Source organism: Sciurus carolinensis, chromosome 7 (genome assembly GCF_902686445.1).
Source record: "Sciurus carolinensis chromosome 7, mSciCar1.2, whole genome shotgun sequence".
NCBI lineage: Eukaryota > Metazoa > Chordata > Mammalia > Rodentia > Sciuridae > Sciurus > Sciurus carolinensis.
The window spans coordinates 62552940-62578693 of NC_062219.1; the positions used below are offsets into that span (position 1 = coordinate 62552940).

Below are 25754 nucleotides of genomic sequence, written 5' to 3' on the forward strand. Positions count from 1 at the left end.
ATAGATCAGTGACAGAGTGCTTGCTTACTTAGCATGTGTCAGGTGCTGCATTTGATGCCTAGTGCCACCAAAAAAAGAAAGAAAGAAGAAAGAAAGAAAGAGAGAAAGAAAGAAAGAAAGAAAGAAAGAAAGAAAGAAAGAAAGAAAGAAAGAAAGAAAGAAAGAAGAAAGAAAGAACAGTGGGTTGTTTGCAATTAAAACTGATTCAGTCCCAGTGTGCATGTTTTTACCCGCCTGCATGAGAGCCCACCTTTTCTGTTCTTTTGCAAGTAGAACTGCTAACAGACTGCCCTGAAATCCCAACATTCTTGGGGCAATCATTCATTATAGGTCCCCGTTGTCGAAGTTGATACACCCAGGAGAAAAAAAATCCATTCTCAGGAAGTTTCTGGCCCTGCCCCTGACTTCCCCTTTCCTTAGAGCTCTTCCCAAGTGCTCTTTGCATCCATAAGGTCCTGGAGTGCCTGTATTCATCCACCTTGCAGAAACATTGGACAGAAGGGACTTCCTGAGTTTGAGTCTAGACTAAAAGCTCTGAGAGCTTTGAAACTTTGATGAGAAGAGTGGAAGTAAACCAGAAAAGTTATTGAAAAGCTTTCGCTTTATTGTTTATCTCTGCCTGGAAGTGGAATGGAGTCTTGAATACAGGTTGTCAGGGCAAAACTTGTCAAATGAGTCATTCAGTTTTGCAAACTTAAAGCAGTGACTACAATCAAACAAAATCTCTATAAATGCTGTTTCCTGGTCTGATTTTACTTTCTATGTAGAATTGAGACTGTTTTGTGCCAGAATAGTGTTGTTACTACATGTGGCAATGGATAACTTTAAAAAAAAAACAAAAATTAAAAAAAAAAAAAAAAACAGGTACTATCTAGACATAGAAACCGAGAAAGAGATGTTTTCATGAAGCAATATTATGCAGCTCCGGCAACAAGTAGGGTCATTTATGGTATAGATACTAAAATGATTACTTGAATAAATCATTACTTATTTGAATAATATTGAATAAATGAAAGCAGGCATGGAGTTGAGATGGAACGTATTCTTCCCAACACTTCATGACTTTGGAATCTTGTGACGAGACCTATTAATGGGACGATAGGAAGAATCTGTGGTGGCTTACAAGCATGAGAGTTGGGCATCCAGAAAAATAGAAAATAAGAGGGCAGAGGCAGCCCTCTGGCTGTGGTAGAGGGGACCTTTGGTTATCACATGTGATCACCTCTTCAGGGACTTCTAGAAATAATTGGGAGAGATATACAGGGGACACAAAAATCAATCAGATAAAGAGACATTGTACTTTGAGCACTGAGCATTAATACAGCCTCATTTATATTCACAGACTGTTGAAGAAGGTGTGTTGGTGAATGGAGGCTGTGTGACTGTTTTCTTTTTCCTTTTCAGGAACAGTGTTAAAACAGAAATGGTTGCATCTTTTCCTGTCTAGATGCACAGAAATCCTTTGGTAAGTGGCAAATTTTGCAGGGCATGCTTTAGTCTTGAAAAGGAGGCAATTATAGAAAAGAAATGTGAAAAGATTTTTAGCTGACAGTCTCCAAGGACTTGAATTGTAAGTGTGCTTCATATATATTTTGGATATAATTCCCTACCTTTTGTCTAACCTGAATATTAATAGAAAAAAGGTCAAATTTGTACACCTTTCCACTATCTGAGGTTGAGGTTTTGTTAAGATTTTTGTAACATTTTAATCTAGTATACCTTAAAATATTTTGAATTATTTTCTTCTTTGATAGCTAATTATTAATTAGGCTACAATGATATATTTTATTTCTGACTGCACTGCCCGGATTTCTCAAAACACTTGACATACCTAGATAATGAGTGTGCAGTATTTCCATCCTTGAGGGCCAGGAGACATCTCATTACTTGTGTGGATCACTTTCGACTTGAAGTTCCTAATTTTTAAGGTATTGGTTTATTGTTGCCTTTAATTTCATTTTCAATTATAAAGCTCCCTGAGACCTTGCCAGAAGAGGGCTGTGTGAATTTATTATATTGTTCTTATTACTGGTCATACATTATCCATGCAGTATTAATGGGAAAACCAGGAGAGATAAGGTAAGATTTTAAAGCAAGAGACTCATTTATGAGAACCAAACCTTACAGCCTTTTCTTTTCCTCGTTTTTTTTTCTTTTTCCGTTTCATCATTTATCTGCCTCTGCCTTGTTCAGTTAGCTTGTTAACAGTATAGTTTCTATAGCAACACCTATTGGTTGTTGTGATAATGAAAGCCACAGCAAGATCTCCTGCAGAGAAATCCTTGCTGCTGACAAGATCAACTCATATTTTCTTTGTCTGATGTTTTCTATTTCTTCTTGGAATGACCCTTTAGTAGAATATAAAAGATCTCTACTAATTACCTGTGAAATAAACAACTGAAGTCAGGCAGCCCGACAGCACATTGGAGGTTAGCTTTATTCCAGTGATGGTGAGATACTGCCTGAAAGAACCAGCCAATTTCTTTAGCTATAAATTTTACCACTCAGCACTGTTAACGTGAAATAAAAGGAAGGTCAGTCTTCTTCTTCCAATTTGAGTTAAAAGGTTTTATTTCGAGAAAATTTTCCATGTACTCAGGTTTTAGGACTTCATCAAAATAGCAAGTGAAAATGTCTGATGTCATTTTTTGACACATGATAATAGATTAATATTAAAATAAAATAGTAGATAAAATAAAATATTGAATGTTACTTCTGATAAGATAGGTTTGTTAACCTTCTAGCAACTGCTCAGACTAAATCTCTTTTGTCTCTATTTATTAGGTACAAACTTTTCTATCTAATGTTCCCTTTCTGTATCATTCAGATAATGACACTGATCCCCCAATTGCTTTATGTGACATATTCATACTCGCTAACTTAAAATGGGAAGAAAATTGAAGTTAAGGGTTTACTTAATTGCAAAATTACACTTTGTATATCATTTACTAAAAATAAAGAATTATGGCTTAAAATATTGGTTAATAGTCCCAGGTCTTTATTGAGTTCAGAATCTCTGGACTTATTCCTGTTTTAGTTTATTTTTAGGGCCTTCTTGATTTCATTGTGATCTCATCTACTCATTTTGTTTTAATGATGTGTTCCTTCTCATGAACAGCACCTAAAACATTTGTATGAAGTTGGACCCTTGAAAATCTACATTAATTCTTCCCATTCTCAAATCATCTATTTCACAAATTTAAATTCTTTTCTAAGGGTTTTAAAAAGTTAATCTATCTTCAAATAATTTAAACATTAACATTTAAAGTTTTGATGCCTAGGAATCAAAAGCAGTATCAGATGATACCACACTTTTAAATTGCAGTTATCAATATTGAATATGTATACAAAATAAATTAGAATGTAGAAACTGACATAGAGGACAAGAGCCAGAAATTTTATTTCCCCTTTCAACTTCTTTCAAATATTTGTATTTAAAGGAGGTTCTAATGTCTACCAAGCAAACTGCCACCATTTCCCCAAACTGTCATCTCTTTAAAATACATTCTCTCTCTCTCTCTCATACACACACATACACACACACACACATACACACACACACACACACACACACACACACACACGCCAAAATATGTGTGATATTTGCATCTGGGCAATGGGATTAAGGAAAAATTTTCTTCTCAGTACCAGGGATTACCCAGGGATGCTTTACTGCTGAGCCACTTCTGCAGCCCTTTTTATTTGTTTTTCTTTGTTTTTGTTTTTTTTTGGGGGGGGAGGGGCAGGGGTTGGGAACAGATTCTCACTAAGTTGCTGAGGTTAGTCTTCAACTTGAGATCCTCCTGCCTAAGCCTCCTTAGCCACTGGGATTTTAGGTGTGCTCCACAGTGCCCAGCTTGTTTTCTTCTTAATGTTTTTCTGTACTTTTCCAAAATTTACTCATTATCAGTGTCTTATTTTTATAATAGGAAGGAAAGGAATAATTTTTTAAAAATTATTTATTTTTTTATTGTTAATTGTAGCGAAGGGCTTCCTACTAGACTTCATAAATTCTGGTCAGCCTCTGGATGTTTCTTCATCCTGAAAATAGGTAAATCTTATCTCTAGCACTTAAGTAATTATGCTAGACATGATAAGGAATTTGCCATTTGAATCTTAGTGAAAAATACCTTGAATCCTACATATCCCTCATTTAAGGTACACAGATATCCAGATTCAAACCCCATAGTCTAATACGTATCTGAAAAGCATTTCACACACACTCCTTTAGGAAAGTGGTGTCAGATGTAACCTTAGGTTATGTCTGTTATTCTGTTGCATCAGGCTCTCTCTAGAGCACTTGATAATTCATGTGCCTCACCAATGCCTCCAAACGCAGGTGTGTCTTGGAGCTTGAACTCCCAAATGATTCTTTCATCAACTGATATTTGTTCCAACTCCATAATCTTGAAATTAATACTTCAATGACCTAATTTCCCTTTTTCATGGGTGTTAAAGCTTCTATCTATACCAGGTCCCCAGTTATTTGATTTCTCTGACTTGACTGTCACCAGGTTACCCTTGGAGTCCCCTGTTTACGTGTCACAGTCAGGGATTTCAGCTTTGCTCCTTCCTCTCTTGATTTGCTCATCTACTGGCTACCGTCTTTGTGCAGCACTGAGCTCAGTTACCCCCAGTGCATTTCTTGTGTCTTCTTTCTAGTATATGTACATCTTCTTAAAAAATAAAATCAAAACCAACCACCACCACCAACAAAAAAAACTTCTCTGTGGACAGTTGTGTGTTTATTCACTCTCCAAGTTATTCTTCCCTTTTTACATCAAGCTCTGATGAGCAATGAAAACCCTCTGCCTTCTTTTTAAGTATGATTTAATTTTCTCACTGATTTTATCACAAATCTCCTCCTCTATTGTTCTTTTAAAACGGATCTCTTAAAATTCTCCAGTAATCTTGACAAGCTGTCTCTCCTCACGATGTTCCTGGGGATTTCTGTAACATGAACCAATGTAGTCAATTTTCTTTCTAGAGTACATCTCCCTTGACTTTCATAAACACTGTTGCCTTCTGTTCTTTGACCTCAATCTGAGGTTAAAGAACTGTTCATGGCTCTCTTCTCTTATTCTCCCTTTCCATACCAAGCCTTTCCATATCAAGTCTGTGTTTGACTCCTTATACTTTTCCATTGGGGAACATGCCAATTTTTGAAAATACAATCCCCATACAGATAACCTTTTTACATTTCTAACCTTTACATTCTCTTTCACAATTCAGTATTCCAGGTAACATCAGGCAAAGACATCAAAAAAGAACCCTACTATTTTTGATGTTTTGTTCTCCAAAGCCACATCACACTTGGTTCTCAGTAGGGCCAGTGGTACTGGGAGGGTAAAGCATGGTGGTGGGGATCAGAGAGCCTTATGGAACCATGGAGGCCAGCTCCTCCCCCAGGGGCTTACCCAAGCCACTATAGGTGGGAATGTCTCCCCGGGTACTGGTAGAAAGGATGTACAGTTTTGGTGTAGAATATAGAAGCAATAACAGGAATAACTAAAAGTTGGTATGCTTTTTGTTTTCGCCATGTGCCAGCAATTCTAAACAAAGGCTATGATAAGCTCTTCTTCCTCAAAACATTGCTTTTGTTGATCTACATTATGAACAACTGCCATAATCCCTGTTAAGTTTTAGCTACGTATGCAGTCTTTGAATTAGGACATTTAATTACATATTCTTTAATAAACATTGCATTCTATGTGAAAGTTATTTCCAAGGACTTCCCTTTTATAGTTACGCCAAGACATGAGCACATAGGTATTATACATTTTCCTTTCAAAAAGAAGTTCAAAATTGTTTTGAATTTTCTAAGCGCATCTCAAGAGCAATTCTTCGTATTCCCACATTTAAATGGAAGATTCAAAGTTATTCAGGATAGGAGAAGAAAAAGAACTCAAGCTATTTTAATTCTGTCATACTAAATGACTTTCAGGCTTTTCTTTGTGTTTAAAACTTAAAAGTGTGGAACTGAATGTGATCTATGAGGGGTGATATTTTTATTTGGTTAGTGAAAATTTTAGTTTCTACATTAAATATTTTACTGAAATTGAATAATATATTTAAATTTTAAATTTATTCTTCAAAAATAGTTTGTTTTAAAATTAAAGATCGACTAAAAATAGTGACTACTAATTATTACATAATTATTACTAGTCATAATTTTGTTTTATAGAAGAGGTGGTTAGCAAGCCACAATGAATATTTATTACAGAGCTTCTCCCTTCTGTGTGTGTGATTTATTCAGCACATATATCTGCCAAGAAAGTTTAGTTTTTCTTGATATCCTACATAATATAATATCATATACTAAAAACATATCAAACGCATGCAGATTGAATGATAAAAAAAATAAGGAATTTACACTGAAGAAGTATCTTGACTTTCCCTTGTCTGTGATTGAAATTTTCTGTGCTCATCGCCCAAGTTTATGTTTTGTAATCTGTCATTTAATTCTGATGACATTTTAAAAAATATATACTAGGAATCCAACCCAGAGTCTAATGCATGGTAGACAAGAGTTCTGCTATCCAATGACATCTTCACGGAACAATAGATGTGTGTGTGTGTGTGCACTCACACATCTGTATTTAAATATTAATAATACATATTCATTTAGATTAGAGATAGAGATGATGATAGATTCATACAATTTCCTTTTTGACCTGTCTTCAAGTGTGTGATACCATTTGATATGATTGACCACTTCTTTCTTCTCTCCTTTAACTTTTGTGTCACTCCTTTCTTGATTTTTCTCCAACTTTACTGACCAGTCTTTCCTTGGCCCACACTTCAAATGTAGGATTCCCTTATGCTGTGTTCTGGGTCTTTTCCCTTCTTATCTTCTGTGACTTTCAATTAGTTCCCATGAGCCCTGGACTCTCAAATAGATTTATACCTTACACTACCTGCCTTGACTTCAGGTTTATATTTCCAGGTGGACATACCACTCACACCTCAAACTCATCACGTGCAGAATGTACCATCTTCTTCTCTCAAACCTGCTCCTCTTATTTTTCTTACTTTGGTTAATGGCAACATGAATCTTGGAACACTGAAAGGTCAAGACCTAAACTCATTTTAGACTTCCCTCACTATTCCCATTTCCAATTCTAACCTTTTTGTCTCCTAATTAACTCTCCAGTCTATTCTTTTCTCTCTACCGCCAGCCCCAGTATTTTATTAATTTGGGTCCTCCTGAAAAGTTACTGAATAAATTTCTAAAACTGGACTCCTTTCCTCTCTTCTCAACCCATCATCTTCAATCTCTCTGGAGGGATTTTTTTCCCCGCTAAAACACATTCTGTGTCACCTCCTCTCCTAAAATCCTCTCTTAAATTTCTAGAACCTGCACCACAAAATTCACTCTTTTCAACATAGAATGTCCTAATCTGATGCCTCTTTACATTCCTCCAAATATCACCCACATCTCCTTAAATGTATCTTTCCTTCAGCCCTGCTTTATTAGAGACCCCAATCTGGCAGTGCTCACTCATATGTCTCTTGTCTCTGCAGTTTTCTTCTCCCTTTCCTCTCTTCTCCATAACCTTCCTAGCCTGTGCTTGTCTCCTCATGATTTTCAGTCTTTTCTGACTGTTCCTTCTCAGATTTCTCACACTCTCTTTTCCCTCTAATTAACCCCCTCCATGTTGATGCTCTTCAGGCTCAATCCCAGGCTCTGTTCTTTCTTTAAGCTCTCTATCTCTCTCTTGGAGACCTCATTCACCCCCATGGCTTTAAGTACTGTCTCTATGCTGATGACAACTAAACTTATGTACAATTAATATCTCTTTTGCATGTCCCACTTGGATGTCTCAGTCTTCATAAAGTTAACAGGAACCTCTGAAATTTCTCCCTTGTTCTTGCAGAGAGGAACATAGTTCAAGCCTAGGCACAATGCCAACATAGTGAAGAGGTAAATGAATACTTGATTAGTGCACATTTTAGGTGTGGTCCTGCAATATTTCCTAATAACTCCCATCTAAATTAAGGATTCAAGTGAAGGGTTCTTTCCACATTTCTTCCTTTTTTATGTATTCTACAATAACAATCAATTTTCTATAGTAGGGTTGTTGATTTTCTTGTAATTTCTGCCCTAGACGATTGTGAGTTCCTTAGAGTAGGCTTAAGCTTTGTTCATCTCTGCATCTTTGCCAGTCCTAGCCCAGTGGCTAGCCTACCACTGGTACTCAGGAGTTTCTCTGTGAGTGAATGCACCTGCGTCTGTAGTAGCAAGTCTAAACTCCCCAGGAACTCTACCACGTGGAGCACTTAAATAGAATTGGGAAGAGTTTACAATGGTCCTTCCTTTTCAAACCATGGAACATCAGATAAGGATTGAGCATATTACTCAACATCAGGTTGAATGTCTTCAGTGGCTTATAGGATCAGCACCTCCTTCTTCAGAGTGCCACCTTGTTTTTTATTCTTTCTTAAAGCACAAGGTTCTCGGGAAAGCCCTCATTGTATGTGTCAACTTGTTCTTAAGTGAAATAAATTGTTTTCCTTTTATTTTGTTGCTGAATCTGGCATTCTACTTAATGTAGAATGATATTTCTTTCCAAAAGTGATTAGTCTTTCAGAAAAATTTCTTTTCTGAATCTTCTGTGCTTAACAACATCATAAAAAATAAATGCCTAAGGCTGGGGATGTAGCTCAGTAGTAGAGTGCTTGGCTAGCATGTGCAAGGCCCTTCTGCAATCCCCAGTACTGGAGGAGAGCTGGGAAACAGAGAGAGAGAGAGAAAGAGAGAGAGAGAGAGAGAGAGAGAGAGAGAGATTTAAAAATAGATAAATAGATAAAAGCATAAACATTAGTCTAACATCAGCTGCATCAGTAAGTTGATATTCACACCTAGTCATGGGATGTATGGAATTGTATTTGTTTGTATTCTTTCTCTCATTCTAGGGAATTTTATTTCCAGTGACTGATTTTTAACTAGAAGTTTATTATCTATGAAAATGGAATTGAATTAAATTCCTTTGTTGTTAGCTCCAAATGAAAACTTATAACCTCTCTTCCTACCAAACCACTTCACTGGAAGTATGTTGCACATAATGCTTTTTAAATATTTAAAAACTCACTTTTTATTACCCCAAACCAAGTTTTGCTATGAAAATCTCTGAGGACTTTGTAATAATTCAAATATGCATTATTTGGCACAATTACTCTTTGATACTTATATGAAGTATATTAGCTTGCCAATTACTATAAAAGAGAGAAACCCAAAGCCTATTTCCTGGTGTCCAGGTCTCTCCCCAGTGGCCCTGCTGGCCTCCTCTTGGGTAATGTGTGCCTGCCTTGCCTACCTTCTCCTGCAGTAAGCAACCACAGGGGAGAGGGGTAGTGGGGAAAGCAATTCATGTACACAGTGAACTTTAAGATGATTCAGAAACCATACAAAATTGTCAAAAGGAGAGTTCTCTTAGCAACTTTGAAACAAAACTTTGTTTTCCTAAGAAAAATATTACTCCCTCTATTTCTAGAAAAGAAGCAGTAAAACAGAGTTACTGAATCAAGAATAAAAAGGAAAAATAGACTTGAGACTTTACTAATTAATGAACTGCTTAATCTCAGTATAGAAATGATCCCATGCTGTGCATTCCACAAAATCCAGACTTGTGGGCTATTTTGGTTTGATTATATATTCAAATTCATTCAGATTTAACTGAGAAATCACTTACTAGTACATGAAAACATGGACCACCCTTTTAACATTTTCAAGTGAGGTTGTCAACTCTGTTTTACCCTATGTGAAATGTATGAGCTCAAATGATTTGGATTGTAAATCATCTATATTCCTGTAATTGATTGGAGCCAAGTAAAATGGAACTTACTGTGAGCAGTCATCTGAGCTCAATAGAATTTGGAGACAGCTTTATGAAATGGAAAATTTTAAGGTGGAGATGTTAGCACAGATGTGGAGAAACATAAAATAAATAATTTGTCACATGAAGGACATATTGGAGTTGTATTGCCACATTTAAAAAGATTAGGGTGCCGAAGGAAAAAATTATAAAGGGATAAGTGTTGTTTGCTTGGCATATTCTTTGTATTTTTATATATAAGAATTAAAAAACTGGAAGCATCCTATCTGGAACACTTAGAGGAGACTCAAATAATACATTATGTTTTGTAAATTAGACAGAATGTTATGAAGCCTTCCCTAAATGATATTATTGAATGATTATTAATATTTAGTTAGATTTAAAAAAAACAAAGTAAATTGAAGATATGCTTTGATTTCAGTTGTGTTGAATTATAAATGCTTCTAATTATCTGTATTAGGATGATGGGAATGTGGTGTTTCCCTTTTCATTTCCTTTACTGCAGTAAATATAAGATTTGTACATTAAATAAAAATTAGGTGATAGAATAAATAGTGCCATTTCTAACGTAAAAAGATGACTTTTTTATATGACTGCTTTCCATTGTTTCTGGTTCTGCTTCTGTTGAACTTGATTCTTACAAAGGACAATGAGCTTGACTTCAATGATTTTGCTGTTCACCAGATAGTCCCAAGATAACTGCATTTTACTGCTGAAACACCATCTGGACTTTGTTCAAAATCCTCCTTAGCATGAATTGTGGTTGGCTAATGTCTCTCCCTGTATAAACACCATAAATTATCCACACTCAATAGGGACCTCTATCACTTTGTAATTTAGGTTATTTCCACCTTTCAAGACACAGCTATGGGAACTTTTCAATATTTCACACTATTTCTTGGTTACAATTAGTGTGATTAAAGGAAATCTCACTGGGATTTTTCGTACATGATCAAATTCGGGGATTATTCTCCAGATTCTTTCTACTCTCAAAAGTTGGATATTCTTTTATTTTTAAATAATCAAGCAAGAAGAAAATGTATGTTAGACACACTTTTAGAACAAGAGTAGCAAGGAACAATTTCAGAGTTTTCTCTGGCTTTAACTTATAGAGGCATGGAGGTAATTTTAATTTTCACATGGAACCATCTCAAATTCCTTCATCATGATAGTTTTGCTCCTCCTAATCTGCGGGGGTTTCTGCTTCTTAAGTAGCAAGCAGCTACAGAAGGTGATAAGAATGTGCTAATAATCACCTCGAGGTGATTCTTCATGTGTACGAAGGGCAAACACTCCAGCCCCAAGAGATGGAGGAGGCATTGACTTCCTGGCCCCTAACTGGAGAAATTGGAAAGAAGGCCTCACTTTGAATCTTCAGGAACAGCCTGGTTGCCTTTTTATCTCATTTGGCTCAGGGGCCAGCCTCAACCTTTCTTTACTTACCACATTTTTGGACCCATAAATATGAATAATTACCTTTCATGCGCTCAGTAGGTACTGAGTTAACTTGCCCCCCAAAAGAGCTTTAGGGTCCCACTCTGTCTTACTCTCTGGGTGTGGCAGTGACCCAACAGCCAATTAGATGTGGACCTAGACTCACTTTGGAAGGAGAACTGAGAAGTCAATCTCTAATTATGTAACAGCCCATCTAAATCTGCATTAAAAATGCAAACAGGGATTTTTTTAAAGAATTGTTTATATTCCAAATAATTATCCCTGTTTGGAATCTGGACTTTGCCGTTGTCATTCCATGACATCCTAGTTAGTAACCCAGGAGGTAACATCACAGATAGAGAGCACAGGATTAATAAAAGTGTGTAATGAAGGATTGAGATGTGGGTGCCTATATAAGCCCACTAAAGTGACCCATCCAGCTCTGTTCTTTCCAAAATAAGGTGCTCCAGAATAAGCCCTTGTAGCTCAAGTAATTCAACCATCAAGACCAAGGAAAGGATGGCAAAAGTAGGGAAAAACTAATTTGGTGCCTAGACACTGATCTAGGTGTTTTTCATGTGTAAATCCTCAGAGCAACCTTGTGAGGAACATTATGGTCTCTATCTGCTGGATGAAGCAAACGTGGTCCATAACATGTACATTGTGGAGATGATATTTGAACTCCATTTGACAACATGATCATTCTACTAAATACTGTTGTTCATAAAATATCCAAACACAAAATAATTTTAGAACTTTTAAAATCTAAAGAGACTTGATTGTAAACAAGGGAGGAACACATGAGATGATAGGGGATTTTGGGGTGGCAGAAGGAAGGAGTAGTCCACTTGATGTTTTTAGGTATTGGACGTTCACTAGAGAAATGGTGACCACTCATGGAAAGTCCTTCAAAACTCTTAAAGAACTTTTCACTTCATTTTGTCTGGCCAAATTTATCATTCATAACTAGACTAGGAGTGGCCAGACTAGACATGGGATAAACTGCCAGGATGAGAACTTACATCGAGTGGAGCTGAACTTGAAGTAGGGAATTTTATAGCCAGGATGGAATAAGACCCTGAGAATGAGAAATACACAACAAGTTGATTCCACAAGAAAAAGTCACAGGTTACACCCTGGGAGACTGTGTGTAAAAATCAAGTCCATAGTGCTAAAGGTGGGACTGAAGGCAGGGTCAGAGATCAAGAGTTTGAGATCAGATGGGGATGATGGTGGAATGAAGGTGGGACAGAGGCAAGTGGCTTGAGACTAAGGCTGGAGGTAAGACTTAGGATGAGCTCTTAGAATAATAATTTGTCTTCACTTGCCTTTCTGAAGGGGAGAGTCATAATTTATTGGTAGGTAGGACTGTTTTAGAGCTAAAGATAGTGTTAAAATTAGTATTTGATTTTTAGGATGATAACAGATGTCATACTGCTTGATTTTCAAATAGGAAAGCTGAGACCAAGAGAGATTGACTTTAGTTGTCAATCACATAGCAGGTGAGTGATGGAGTGATGAGTTAGACTTACAGGAATGGCAAAGGAAAAGGTGAGACAGGTGATCCCTAAAACCCTACTCATGGAAATGCAATTATAGTGGGCAGAACCCCAGCATATCAACTTGTTATCAACTGACAGGCTGTCGGGACAACACAGATGTGGAGAAGCAAAATTCATCCTGCAAGCCCAAATATGCATGAAAACTAAACTTATTATTTTTAACTCATATTTTAAAAGTTTTTGTGATGATCCTTTGCTCCTTGGCAAAATATTTCTATGAATTAAAGCAAAATTCCTTCCTTCTAAAATGGTTTTAGGTTCTAGGTAGTGTGATAAGGGGATAGTAGTAGTACTCAGATAAGCGGGAAGAGTGAGGATGTGAATCCATTGTGGGTCCAGATGCTACAGTCTCTGCTGAGTTATCCTTGATTCAGTCTATTCTTCGTGGTTAGTTCTTCAATTTCTACCGTGCTGTTTATGGTTCTCAGGCACAAGTTTTCCACAGCTCCAATGAATGTTCACAGAGGGCATGGACTCATTTGCTGCCATTCTGGAGTGTCACAAAACCTGATGGGGGCAGGGATCTCTGGTCTCAGGTGCAAGAGAATTATTTGTTGGAAAACTCATCCTGCTCCTTTTATTATTTCCGCAAGTCTTGGTTCCGCATTCTACTCTTTCTCTGAGGTGGAGAGTTGACCCTTTTCAAATCAAATGTGAAGTGTAGGCAAACTCCAACACAGCAGATCAGTATCCCACTTGCCCTTAAGTCCTGCTGTGTGGAAATTCTGGAGCTGCCTCATTGGGTACCTCTAATAAGCCCCTTCATGGGGTACCGAGCAAGAGGAAGGATATGGTGAATTTCTCTGAGGCATTCCTCCCAATGTTCGTCCTTCTGCTTTGGTTTTCTTTAGTGACTGAGCAGGATTGCTAAGTATCTAAATGACTAGGTGTGATTCTGACTCCTTCATCAGAAATTATAGCTAAAGCCAGGTCAGAGTGACATGAAGAGAAGTCAATTGGTAGTGGATGACCTCATCTCTGGCTGATATTCTTTTGTAAAACACTTATAACCTTTCATGTTTTAGGACCATTTGATGAATGCTAATAAAATATTCTGCTAACATTCATCTATTAAAGATACTTTTGTGATAATAATTATGTGAATATTTAAATAACTGATTAAGAATTTTTCCTCAGATTTATAGTGTTTTGTTTGTATCCTATTCCAACATAGTTTTGTGGGGTTTGGGTGCTATAGAGTTTCTTGCATGAGACTGCTAGTAATTTTAGTTAATTGTGTTGTTATAAAATCTAACATATTCCAGAGATAATCTATCACATATTTAATTGTAATTGGAACATTTATGGAATTTCTTTTCTTCTACAAATAGAGAGACTCTAGGTGCCATGAAATGGAATTGTATCATACAGATTAGGTTCAAATCTTAGTAGTAAAAAAAATGTGTCTAAATTCTTTGAGTCTTTCTTTCTTCCTCTGCAAAATGGGCCTAAAGTACTCACTTTTATGAGGAATTTACATTACTCTGAATACCCGCCCCAATGACAAATACAGATATGTCTAGTGAAAATTGAGAACACAATAATAAAGTCAAAAGAGTTTACTAAAGGAAAGAAAACCTTTGTGTTATTCAGCTGAGGTTACAGGTATACCAAAAGTAGTATTTAATATCCAAAAGTGGATATTAAAAAGACCTTTAAAATCTTATCTCTTATTTTTCAGCTACTGAAATAGTTTCTCTGAGCCTTACTTATGTCAGTTGTAAAAAAGTTCAGAGCAAGAAAGAGACAGGGATGTCTAACTGAAAGAGTTGTCAAGCCTAAATGAGATAAGGCATGAACATTTTAGCAAGATGCTTGGTCTTTAGTAAGTGCAAAATAAATGTTTCTTTTTGATTCTTTCCATATTTTAATTGGTGTACTATAGTTGTACATAATGGTGGGATTCATTGTTACATATTCATACATGTACACAATACAACAAAAACTACGGAATGCTTCACAAATTTGTGTGTCATTCTTGCACAGGGGCCAGGCTAACCTCTGTGTCATTCCAATTTTAGTATATGTGCTGCAGAAGCTAGCACTAAATGTTTCTTTTTGAATTGAAACACTAAGATAAATGAGAGTCGATTATTTGAATTGAATTTACATGAAGATAGCATTGTATTATGACACAATCCATAGTTTGCTCTATGTATATCCCAAAATATAATATTAAAAATGATCTTTCATAGAGTAGCTTTTTCCTCACAAAATTAATGATAATAATAATTTCATTTACATACAGAGATTATTCATGATAATGTATCCTGTGATAGCACAACTTTGACTATGACATATTGGTAATTAAGTTCTGTCCTCCACAGCAGGCTTATCCTGATCAATTCCTTAATCTTACAATAATGATACTAAATTTGATGATAGAATTTTCAGACTGCATATACCATTCTATGGTGAGATTTAGGACAATATTATTGCTGTGTTACTATTATTATCTTTGCTCATATATGTTAGTAGAATGATGAGTTGTTACTGTATTGCAGATGAGAAAACTTAGCAAAAGATGGTCAATATCTGATCCAAGAAAAGATTCACCAAATAGATTGGGCCACATAAGAAAAACTTTGAAATGATTTGTCTTTACTGTACTGCTATCCACCCTCTCTCCCTTCCTGTCTAGTAGTATAGAACACTCTTTTCTTGCCTCAGGTTTCAAACTTCTTTCACCCTTCAGCTATGTCTTAAAACCTGTAAAACATATATGGCACATTGAGTGCTTACTGATTCCATTTTCTCCCCTCCATTCCCAACCTTCGTTGGTGTTGAGTTAGGGCCAGATGACTAGGGCTGACCAACGGAATATGAAGGGAAGTGATCTATGATTTCTGGGCTACAGTATTCAAGATATGGCCTACTTCCTTTTTTGATTTGTGATTTCTTGGAAACCACATCTTCCAATGGCAGCATCCAAGATGAAGAGAGCTGCATTTCTGAGTTGCAGGGTAGAGGAAAACCATTGTTTTCTTGCATTGTGCTTTGTGCAAAGAAGAAATGAATCTTTGTTGTGCTAAAGCACTGAAATTTCAGGGATCATCTGATATAGTTCCTCATTAATAACTTTAACAGAGAACAATTTACACTGCTGCAATTGTGTGCTTGCTTTCCTTTTTCCCTCCACATTTTTATTGGTGCACAATAGTCGTACACAATGGGTTTGTTGTTACATGTTTGTACATGCATACAATATAATTGACCAATATCACTCCTCAGCACTCCCCCACCCAAACATTCCTTACTCCTACTAATCTCCCTTTGATGTTCAGGAGATCCATCTCCACATTTCTTTTCCCTTTTCCTCTCTAGTTTCTGCATATGAGAGAAAACACATAATCCTTGACCTTCTGAATTTGACTTATTTCACTAAACATGATGGTCTCTAGTTCCATTCGTTTTCCTGTAAATGACAAAATTTCATTTTTTACTAGTTTTTAGATATATATGACAGTAGTGTGTGTTTTGACATATTATACATACATGAGGTGCAACCCATTACAATTTTGATCACATTTTTGTAGTTGAACATGATGTGGAGTTACACTGTTCTTGTATTCATTTGTGAGCATAGAAATGTTATGTCCAATTCATTCTGTCTTTCCTATTCCCCTCCCCCTCTCTTCCCTTAATTCCCCTTTGTCTAATCCAATGAACTTCTATGCTTCTCCTCCCTACTCTCCCTTGTTATGAATTAGCATCTACATATCAGAGAGAACATTTGACCTTTGGTTTTGGGGGACTGGCCTGTTTCACTTAGCATGATATTCTCCAGTTTCGTCCATTTACTGGCAAATGCCAGAATTTCATTCCTTGTTATAGCTGAGTAATATTGCATTGTGTATATATACAACAGGTTTTTTGTTTGTTTGTTTGTTTGTTTGTTTATCCATTCATTCACTGATGGACTCCTAGGTTGGTTCAAAAGCTTGGCTATTGTGAGAATTTGCTGCTATAAACACGAATATGCATGTGTCACTGTAGTAAGATGACTTTAATTCTTCAGAATAAAAACTGAGGAGTGTTATAGCTGGGTTATAAAGTGCTTCCACACCTAATTTTTTGAGGAGCCTCCATACTGATTTCCAAATGGTTGTACTAATTTACAGTCCCACCAATAGTGTACAAGTGTTCTTTTTTCTCCACATCCTCTTCAGCATTTATTATTATTTGTATTCTTTTTTTTTTATTGTAAACAAATGGGATACATGATGTTTCTCTGTTTGTACATGGCGTAAAGGCATACCATTTGTAAATGGTAAAATCATAAATTTACCTAGGGTAATGTTGTTTGATTTATTCTGTTACTTTTTTTCCCTTCCCCCCACCCCTCCGACCCCTCTTTTCCCTCTACACAGTCCTTCCTTCCGCCATTCTTGCCCCCCTCCCCAATCCTAACTCTAACCCTAACACTAACCCCTCCCACCCCCATTATGTGTCATCATCCACTTATTAGCGATATCATTCGTCCATTGGTTTTTTGAGATTGGCTTATCTCACTTAGCATGATATTCTCCAGTTTCATCCATTTGCTGCAAATGCCATAATTTTATCATTTTTTATGGCTGAGCAATATTCCATTGTATATATATACCACATTTTCTTTATGGAATGAGCTCTTCTTTAAAGGTTTTGTAGAACTCGGCTGAGAACCCATCTGGTCCCGGACTTTTCTTTGTTGGTAGGCTTTTGATGACTTCTTCTATTTCATTACTTGAAATTGGTCTATTTAAATTGTGTATGTCCTCCTCGTTCACTTTAGGCAATTCATATGTCTCTACAAACCTGTTGATGTCTTTGAAATTTTCTATTTTGTTGGAGTATAGATTTTCAAAATAGCTTCTAATTATGTTTTGTATTTCAGTCGTGTCTGTTGTGATATTTCCTTGTTCATTCCGAATTTTAGTGATTTGGGTTTTCTCTCGTCTTCTCTTTGTTAGTGTGGCTAAAGGTTTATCAATTTTGTTTATTTTTTCGAAGAACCAACTATTTATTTTGTCAATTTTTTGTATTGTTTCTTTTGTTTCAATTTCGTTGATTTCAGCTCTCAGTTTAACTATTTCCTGTCTTCTACTACTTTTGGTGTAGGTCTGTTCTTCTTTTTCTAGGGCTTTGAGCTGTAGTGTTAGGTCGTTTATTTGTTGAGTTTTACTTCTTTTATTAAATGCGCTCCATGAAATAAATCTTCCTCTAAGTACTGCTTTCATAGTGTCCCAGAGATTTTGATATGATGTTTCTTTGTTCTTGTTTACCTCTAAGAATTTTTTAATTTCCTTCCTAATATCTTCTGTTATCCATTCATCATATAATAGCATATTGTTTAATCTCCAGGCGTTGGAGTAGTTTCTGTTTTTTACTCTTTCATTTATTTCTAACTTCAATCCTTTATGATCTGATAGAATACAAGTTAGTGTCTCTATCTTCTTGTATTTGCTGACATTAGCTTTGTGGCATAATATATGGTCTATTTTAGAGAAGGATCCATGTGCTGCTGAGAAGAAAGTGTATTCGCTCTTGGTTGGATGGTATATTCTATAAATGTCTGTTAAGTCTAAATTATTGATTGTGTTATTGAGATCTATGGTTTCTTTGTTCAATTTTTGTTTGGAAGATCTGTCCAGTGGTGAGAGAGGCGTGTTAAAATCACCTAGTATTATTGTGTTATGGTCTATTTGGTTTCTGAAATTGAGAAGGATTTGTTTAACATACATGGATGAGCCACTGTTTGGGGCATAGATGTTTATGATTGTTATATCTTGCTGATTTATGCTTCCCTTAAGCAGTATGAAATGTCCTTCTTTATCCCTTCTGACTAACATTGGCTTGAAGTCCACGTTATCTGAAATGAGGATGGATACTCCAGCTTTTTTGTTGAGTCCATGTGCATGGTATGTTTTTCCCCATCCTTTCACCTTTAGTCTATGGGTATCTCTTTCTATGAGGTGAGTCTCTTGCAGGCAACATATTGTTGGATCTTTCTTTTTAATCCAATCTGCCAGTCTATGTCTTTTGTTTGATGAATTCAGGCCATTAACATTCAGGGTTATTATTGAGATATGATTTGTATTCCCCGTCCTTTGGTTCATATTTAAAATTTTTGACACATCTTGGTTCCTCCTTTATTTGACAGTTCCTTTAGGATAATTCCTCCCTTTGTTGATTTGCTTCTTTGTTTTTTATCTCTTCTGTAATGCTGGCTTTCTTTTTGTAAATTCTTTTAGCTTTTGTTTATCATGGAATGATTTTATTTCATCATCAAATTTGAAGGTAAGTTTTGCTGGGTATAAGATTCTTGGTTGGCATCCATTTTCTTTCAGAGCTTGAAAAATGTTGTTCCAGGCCCTTCTAGCTTTTAGGGTCTGAATTGAAAAATCAGCTGATATCCGTATTGGTTTCCCCCTGAATGTAATTTGGTTCTTTTCTCTCACAGCCTTTAAAATTCTGTCTTTATTTTGTATGTTCGGTATTTTCATTATAATGTGCCTTGGTGTGGGTCTGTTGTAATTTTGTGTATTTGGAGTCCTATAAGCCTCTTGTACTTGATTTTTCATTTCATTCTTCAGATTTGGGAAATTTTCTGATATTATTTCATTGAATAGATTGTTCATTCCTTTGGTTTGTTTCTCTAAGCCTTCCTCAATCCCAATAATTCTCAAATTTGGCCTTTTCATGATATCCCATAGTTCTTGGAGATTCTGTTCATGATTTCTTACCATCTTCTCTGTTTGTTCAACTTTGTTTTCGAGGTTAAATATTTTGTCTTCAATATCTGAAGTTCTGTCTTCCAGGTGTTCTATCCTATTGGTTATGCTTTCTATGGAGTTCTTAATTTGGTTTATTGTTTCCTTCATTTCAAGGATTTCTTTTTGGTTTTTTTTCAATATCTCTAACTCTTTATTGAAATGATCTTTTGCTTCCTGAATTTGCTCTGTTAACTGTCGATTGGTGCGATCATTCAATGCCTGCATTTGCTCTTTCATCTCATCGTTTGCTTCCCTAATCATTTTAATTATGTACATTCTGAACTCCCTTTCTGTCATTTCTTCTGCCATGCTGTCGTTGGATTTTATTGATGTAACATCAAGATTTGTTTGGGGCATTTTCTTCCCTTGTTTTCTCATATTGTTCAGAAATCAGTGGGTCATTAAGATATTGTAGATTTCCTCTATCGACTTATAATGTCCCTGAAGATTGCTAGTATATCCCCTCTTATCCTTCAGTAGCCTGAAGTCTTGGAGGAAGTTGATAATGCGGAGCTCCATGAAGAAGCTGCCTCTCTAGGGGTGGTGACCCTCAGGTGGCGTATATTCCCTGCTAGTGGGCAGAGGTGCCTCCACTTGTTGAGCAATGGTCATCCAATGGGGAACTAGGCTGCGGGCTGAGGCAAGGCCTGTTTGTGCCTGTGTCTCTGGTTTTACCATCCCTGTGGGAAAACCTCCCCTGGCAGGGAAGACTCACTTGGTGGGGACGTCTCGCTGGTCAGTTGCCCTCCTAGAGGTTCCCCTCAATCTACAACTACCACCTGGGCTGGGCTGTCTTCCCCTGCAACATTCCCAGGGGCCCGGACCTACCTCCTGGGCCTGGGAGCCTCACCCTTCGCAGGCGAGTCTCCTTAGGCTGCCCCTCCTCAGAGAAGCTGCCCGCAGTCTTGGAAACTTCGCTCGGCCCCTAGGCGTGTCTCTGTGCGGCTCTTCCAGCAAGAAGCCACCTAGCTCCTGGGACCCTGCTCTGCATCTAATCGCCTGGCTATGCGGCCCCTCCTCTTAGCCGCCACCTGGAGCCCTGTACAATAGCTCTGATACCCAGAGACCCGCCACACACCTCCTCCTCCGGACAGCGGCCGGGTTTCCAATGCAGTCACTAGGAGTCCAAGCAACTCACTTCGCGTCTCCTGCTCCTGCCAACCGCCCGTAGCCCTAGGCAGTCACTCCAAGTCCAAGTGACCCGCCCTGTTCCTCCTCCTCCTCCTCCTCGGGGTAGCTCCCCGGGTGTTCAGGAGCGGTGACTCCGAGACCAAGTGACCCACTGCGCTCCTCCTCCAGGCAGGCCACCGGTGTTCAGGAGCGGTCGCTTTTAGTCCAATCAACTCACCACTTGCCTCCTCCTCTGGCAACCGCCTGTGGCTCTGATGCACTCACTCCTAGGTCAAGTGACCCGCCGCGCTCCTCCTCTTCCTCCGGGCAACCCCCCGGTGTTCAGAAGCAGTCGTTCTGGGTCTAAACAGCTCGCCACACAGCTCCTCCTCAGGCCGCCCAGAGCCCCAGTGGTTGCTCTGAGTCCAAGCGCTGTGCTGAGCCGCCTCCTATTATTTGTATTCTTGATGACCACCATTCTGACTAATGTGAGATAAAATCTCAGAGTACTTTTGATTTGCATTTTCTAGTCGCAAATGATGTTGAACACTTTTTTGTTGGCCATTTGTATTTTTATTTTTGAGAAATGTCTGTTTAATTATTTGCCCATTTAATAATTATGTGATTTTTGTTGTTGTTGTAAAGTGTTTTGAACTTTTTATGTTTTCTAGATAGTAATGCTCTGTCAGAAGAGTAGCTAGCAAAGGTTTTCTCCCATTCTGTAGGTTCTGTCTTTGCATTCCTAATTGTTTCCTGTGGAGGAAGCTTTTTAATTTGATGCCCTCCCGTTCATTAACTCTTGATGTTATTTCCTGAGCTTTAGGGATTCTATTGAGAAAGTCTTTGCCAGTGACTAAAAGTTCAAGGGTTGACCCTACTTTTTTTTCTAGGAGTGCATAGTGTTTGCTTTCCTTTTTGTAAAGGCACCAGAGTTTGGTTTTGCCTTTGCTAGAATTGCATATAAGTGGAATAATATAGCTTAAGTCTTTTATATCTCATTTATTGTACTGATCATAATATTAAAGCTATTCATCCAAATTTTTGCAGGTCCAGTCCTTTTGATTGCTTAGTATTAGCACACTATATGGATATATCACAATTTGTTTATCACATTTATCCATTGTGGGACATTGAGTTGTTTCTAGTTTTTGGCTGTTATTAAAAAAAAAGCTGTTTTGAGAATTTGAGTATAACCTGTGTATGTTTTCATTTCTCTTGTAGAAATACCTAGGAATGAAATGTCTGGACCACATGGTGTGTTTAGCTTTTGAAGAAATGCCATAATTTTCCAGAGTGGCCAGACTATTTTCCATCCCCACAAACAGTGTGCAAAAGTTCCAGTTGCTCTGCATCTTGTTTTTTAGAATTTTATTCTTATTTTTTGACATTGCCTGACTTATCTTTTTATTTTTTTTTTTAATTTTTAATTGGCTTTTTGGTACATTATAATCATACATAATAGTGGGATTCATTGTTACATACTTACACATGCTTGTTTTTAAACTTTAGCCATTCTGTTAGGTGTATAGTGATATCTCATTCTGGTTTTAATTTGTTTTTCCCTACTGACCAATGATGTTTTTAACATATTTCTTTCTCACATATTTGTCATCTACATCTCTTCCTTCTTTGGTCAAGTGTCTGCTCAAGGCTTTTGCCCACTAAAAGATCTGGTTGTTTGCTATCTTTTTGTGAAATTATAAATGTTTCATTTATTCTGAATATAAATACTTTATCAGCTAGATGATTTGCAAATATCTTCTTCTGGTTGTGGCTTGCCTTTTAATTATCTTAATAATGCTTTGAATAAAGCAGAAAAGTTTGATATCTAGGAGGACCAATTTATTATTATTTTTTTTTAATTTATGCTTTTCACATTCTAAGACTATCTAATTCAAAGTCACAAAGATTTTGTTCTGTGCTTCCTTTGAGAAGTCTTATTATTTTGTTGGTACATTTTGAAATAATTTCATGTATGGAGTGATTTATATTTACTTTTGCATGTAGATACCAAATTATTCCAGCACCATTTATTCTGGATCCTCTATACTATTCCATTGGTTCTTATGCTTATTCTTGTGCCCATATTATGTCAGTTTGCTTACTGTAGTAATTCTTGAAATCAGACAATGGAAGTTCACTAATCTTTTCAGCCTACCTACCCCAAAATTACTCCAGGTCCTTTGGATTCTAATATAAATTATATAATCAGTTTTTCAACTTTTATATTAAAAACTCATAAGGATTTTGATTGGGAATGCAATGAATGAATACCAATCTTGAGTTTCTAATATGAACCTCAGTATATTTCTCCATTTATTTAGTTGTTCTCTAATTTCTTTCAGCAAATGTTTTGTAGTTTTTTAGGGTATATATTTTATTTTACACATATTTTAAAAAGTATATTCTATGTGGTTAATTTTTTCTGTCACCATTATTAGTTTTCTTTATTTCAATTTCCAACTTTCATTGCTAACTTACCGAACAATAACTGATTTTAAACTGACCCTGAATTGTACAAACTTATTAAACTCAGTTTTAGTTGCTTTTTGGCATATTCCATAGGATTTTTACATAGACATTAAAATCATATGAAAACAGAAAAAATACAGCTTTACTGATGGGATTTCAGACCTGAAAGACCCATGGGAAACACTGGCAAGACACTTTGTAGGTATGATTTGTGAAAGTGGATGACAAATTAATCTGTGAATGAAGCTGACTTCAGAGTTTATGACAAAAAAAAAAAAAAAAAAAAAAAAACAGCGGTTTCCATAGATTTGTGCTCTAAATTCTAATTATAGTGCTTCTCTGGATTTAGGCTTTAAGGTTAATCAGTATAAGTTGTGCTAAAGTTTAAATTAAATACAGTTGTTAGATGACTGGAAAATTGGAATTTGAATGAAACTTTTAAGCAAAATGACTATAATCATTTTTTAGAGAAATGCAGGAAAACCATAGTGTTATATTAATTATCAGATTAAGCATAAACAATTAGAATGAATAAGAAACAGATATACAAATATTACTCATCAGTCATGTTCTCCTTTCAAGAATACCATAAAAATAACTCTATGGTTAAATATTTATTGATAAAGGTTCACCATATTTTCTTCATTTAATTTCTTAATATCATCCAGTTCTCTCTGATTCCTGCCAGCTCTGGCCATTTTATCATGCCTGTGGTTAATTTATATTCTACTGAAGAAATATCTTTCAGAAAAATATGCTTGTCTGGTTAAAAGCTATAGCATATTAAAGACCATAAGTCTTTCAAATTTTCAGAAGGCAGTAAAACCTATGTTTTTAAAATCAGAGAATATGCTTAAATGTTTTATGGATAATTCATTTTTTTAAATAATGCTAATCTTATATCATAGTTACACTGCCTTTTCTCAAATGCATGTATAGCTTTACAATGTTGGTCCCTTTTTAAAATGGTCAGTTTTATCCCCCCAAAATGTTAATTTTTTCAAAATAGTTTATTTTTCCCTGACACTGCATTCCAGTCTATATGTAAATTGAATCACATTCAGATTAAATTAAAATAACAGTGAATTATGGGGCTGTTTTCTCACATGAAGTCATTTCTTAGTTAACCTTTCCACATGAAAGAGAGAATCTGTATCTGGTGTCTACTGAACCTGTTTGACATTCTGGAGATGTCAGAATCCTGAAGAATACATCTTGACTGGTCTGGGTAATGCTTTTGTTGCATAAAAGAACTAAGCTGGAGAGGGATTTGTGATTTTTCAGTTCTAGAAATAGTATGAAGAAAAAACTAATGACCCCACACAGAGTTCAGTGTTTGTACCATGTTTGTTCAGTCAAACATAAGGTGTTTTTTTTTTTTTTCCTGTTATTAATGCTCAGCTTTTCATAGACTCTGGCATAAAGCATTGGTGGAAAGCAGTGTGTCAGGGGCATGTTACATTTCATTAACTGAATGTGGGCAGATGAGTGAATCCCACTTCGTTTTGAAGCCAAGCACATTTTTCCCACCTAAGAATATAATGCTTTAATTTGTATTCATTTTCACTCAATAGAAAATTCTATGTCCGTCCCATCTCCCTTTTATTTTGGAAATTAGAAGCAATAATTTAATGTAATATCTAAAAATATTTTCATGGGATAATTTTAAATATTCCCAAGTGAAAAAGATATTCTCCAAAGGGCACATTGTATCCAATCCCTTAATATTCTTAAATTTGCTTTTACATCTCTTTTTTCTCAATTCTCTTTGAACAGATTTAAGAAAAAATTTAGAATGTCTTGATCCACTAGGAATTCAAATTCCATTGTTTGTTTCCCACAAATCTCTTATCTTTTTGTCTGTATTTTCTCAGGGAATATGCCAGGGAATTCTGATGGGATTGTCATTTCAACCTCCCAGAATCACTCGTGCATCTTTTCGTGAAGTGTTTTTGAAATTAGTATTATTAAATTCCAAATATGGTGAGGAAAAGTAGAGCTGGAATAGGTGGGAGAGAAAGAAATGGACACTGGAGGGGGAGATACCTTTGGAATCTTGGTGATGTTCAACTAAATTGCAAATGCAAAGACTTACTAATCTTGGCATTTATTGAACACTTATTATATTGTAGGCCCTGCAGAAAGTACTTTCAATAATTTGTCTCACTGAATTATCCCTCTTCTATGAGGTAAGCACTTTTATTATACCCACTCTAAGGTAGGGAATGAAGGAATGAATAAATTGACTCCTCCAAGATTGTACAACTACTAACAAAAAATGTGATGCCAACTCAGGTTTGCCTAGTTTCAAACTTGAGGTACTGTAAATCCATATCTACTACAGTGCAACCAGCTCTGTTAGGAACAGATTTCCAAAAGGGGTTCTTTTCTTCTGAAATTACTCAGAATGGGACCTTAGCTTATGCGTTTGGTTTTATGTTCCTTTGACAATATGTAGTTAAACCCTCAGCCCTCTAGCTGCCAACCCCCATTAAAAAAAAAAAAAAAAAACTCTGAAATTTTATTCTAAACATTTTGCACAAGTCACTTTGTAAATAAAAATGCAATTGAAACAGAAAGGTATT

General features: G+C 36.3%; 1 non-coding gene and 1 pseudogene across 1 annotated transcript; one reads left to right on the forward strand and one right to left on the reverse strand.

Moving 5' to 3' along the window:
- LOC124989230 (histone deacetylase 1-like) overlaps positions 1–25754 on the forward strand; it is an 82315-nt pseudogene that overhangs the window by 49161 nt on the left and 7400 nt on the right.
- LOC124989887 (U6 spliceosomal RNA) lies at positions 14774–14877 on the reverse strand. Its single transcript, XR_007109694.1, has one exon. It is a non-coding gene; the product is annotated as a U6 spliceosomal RNA (small nuclear RNA).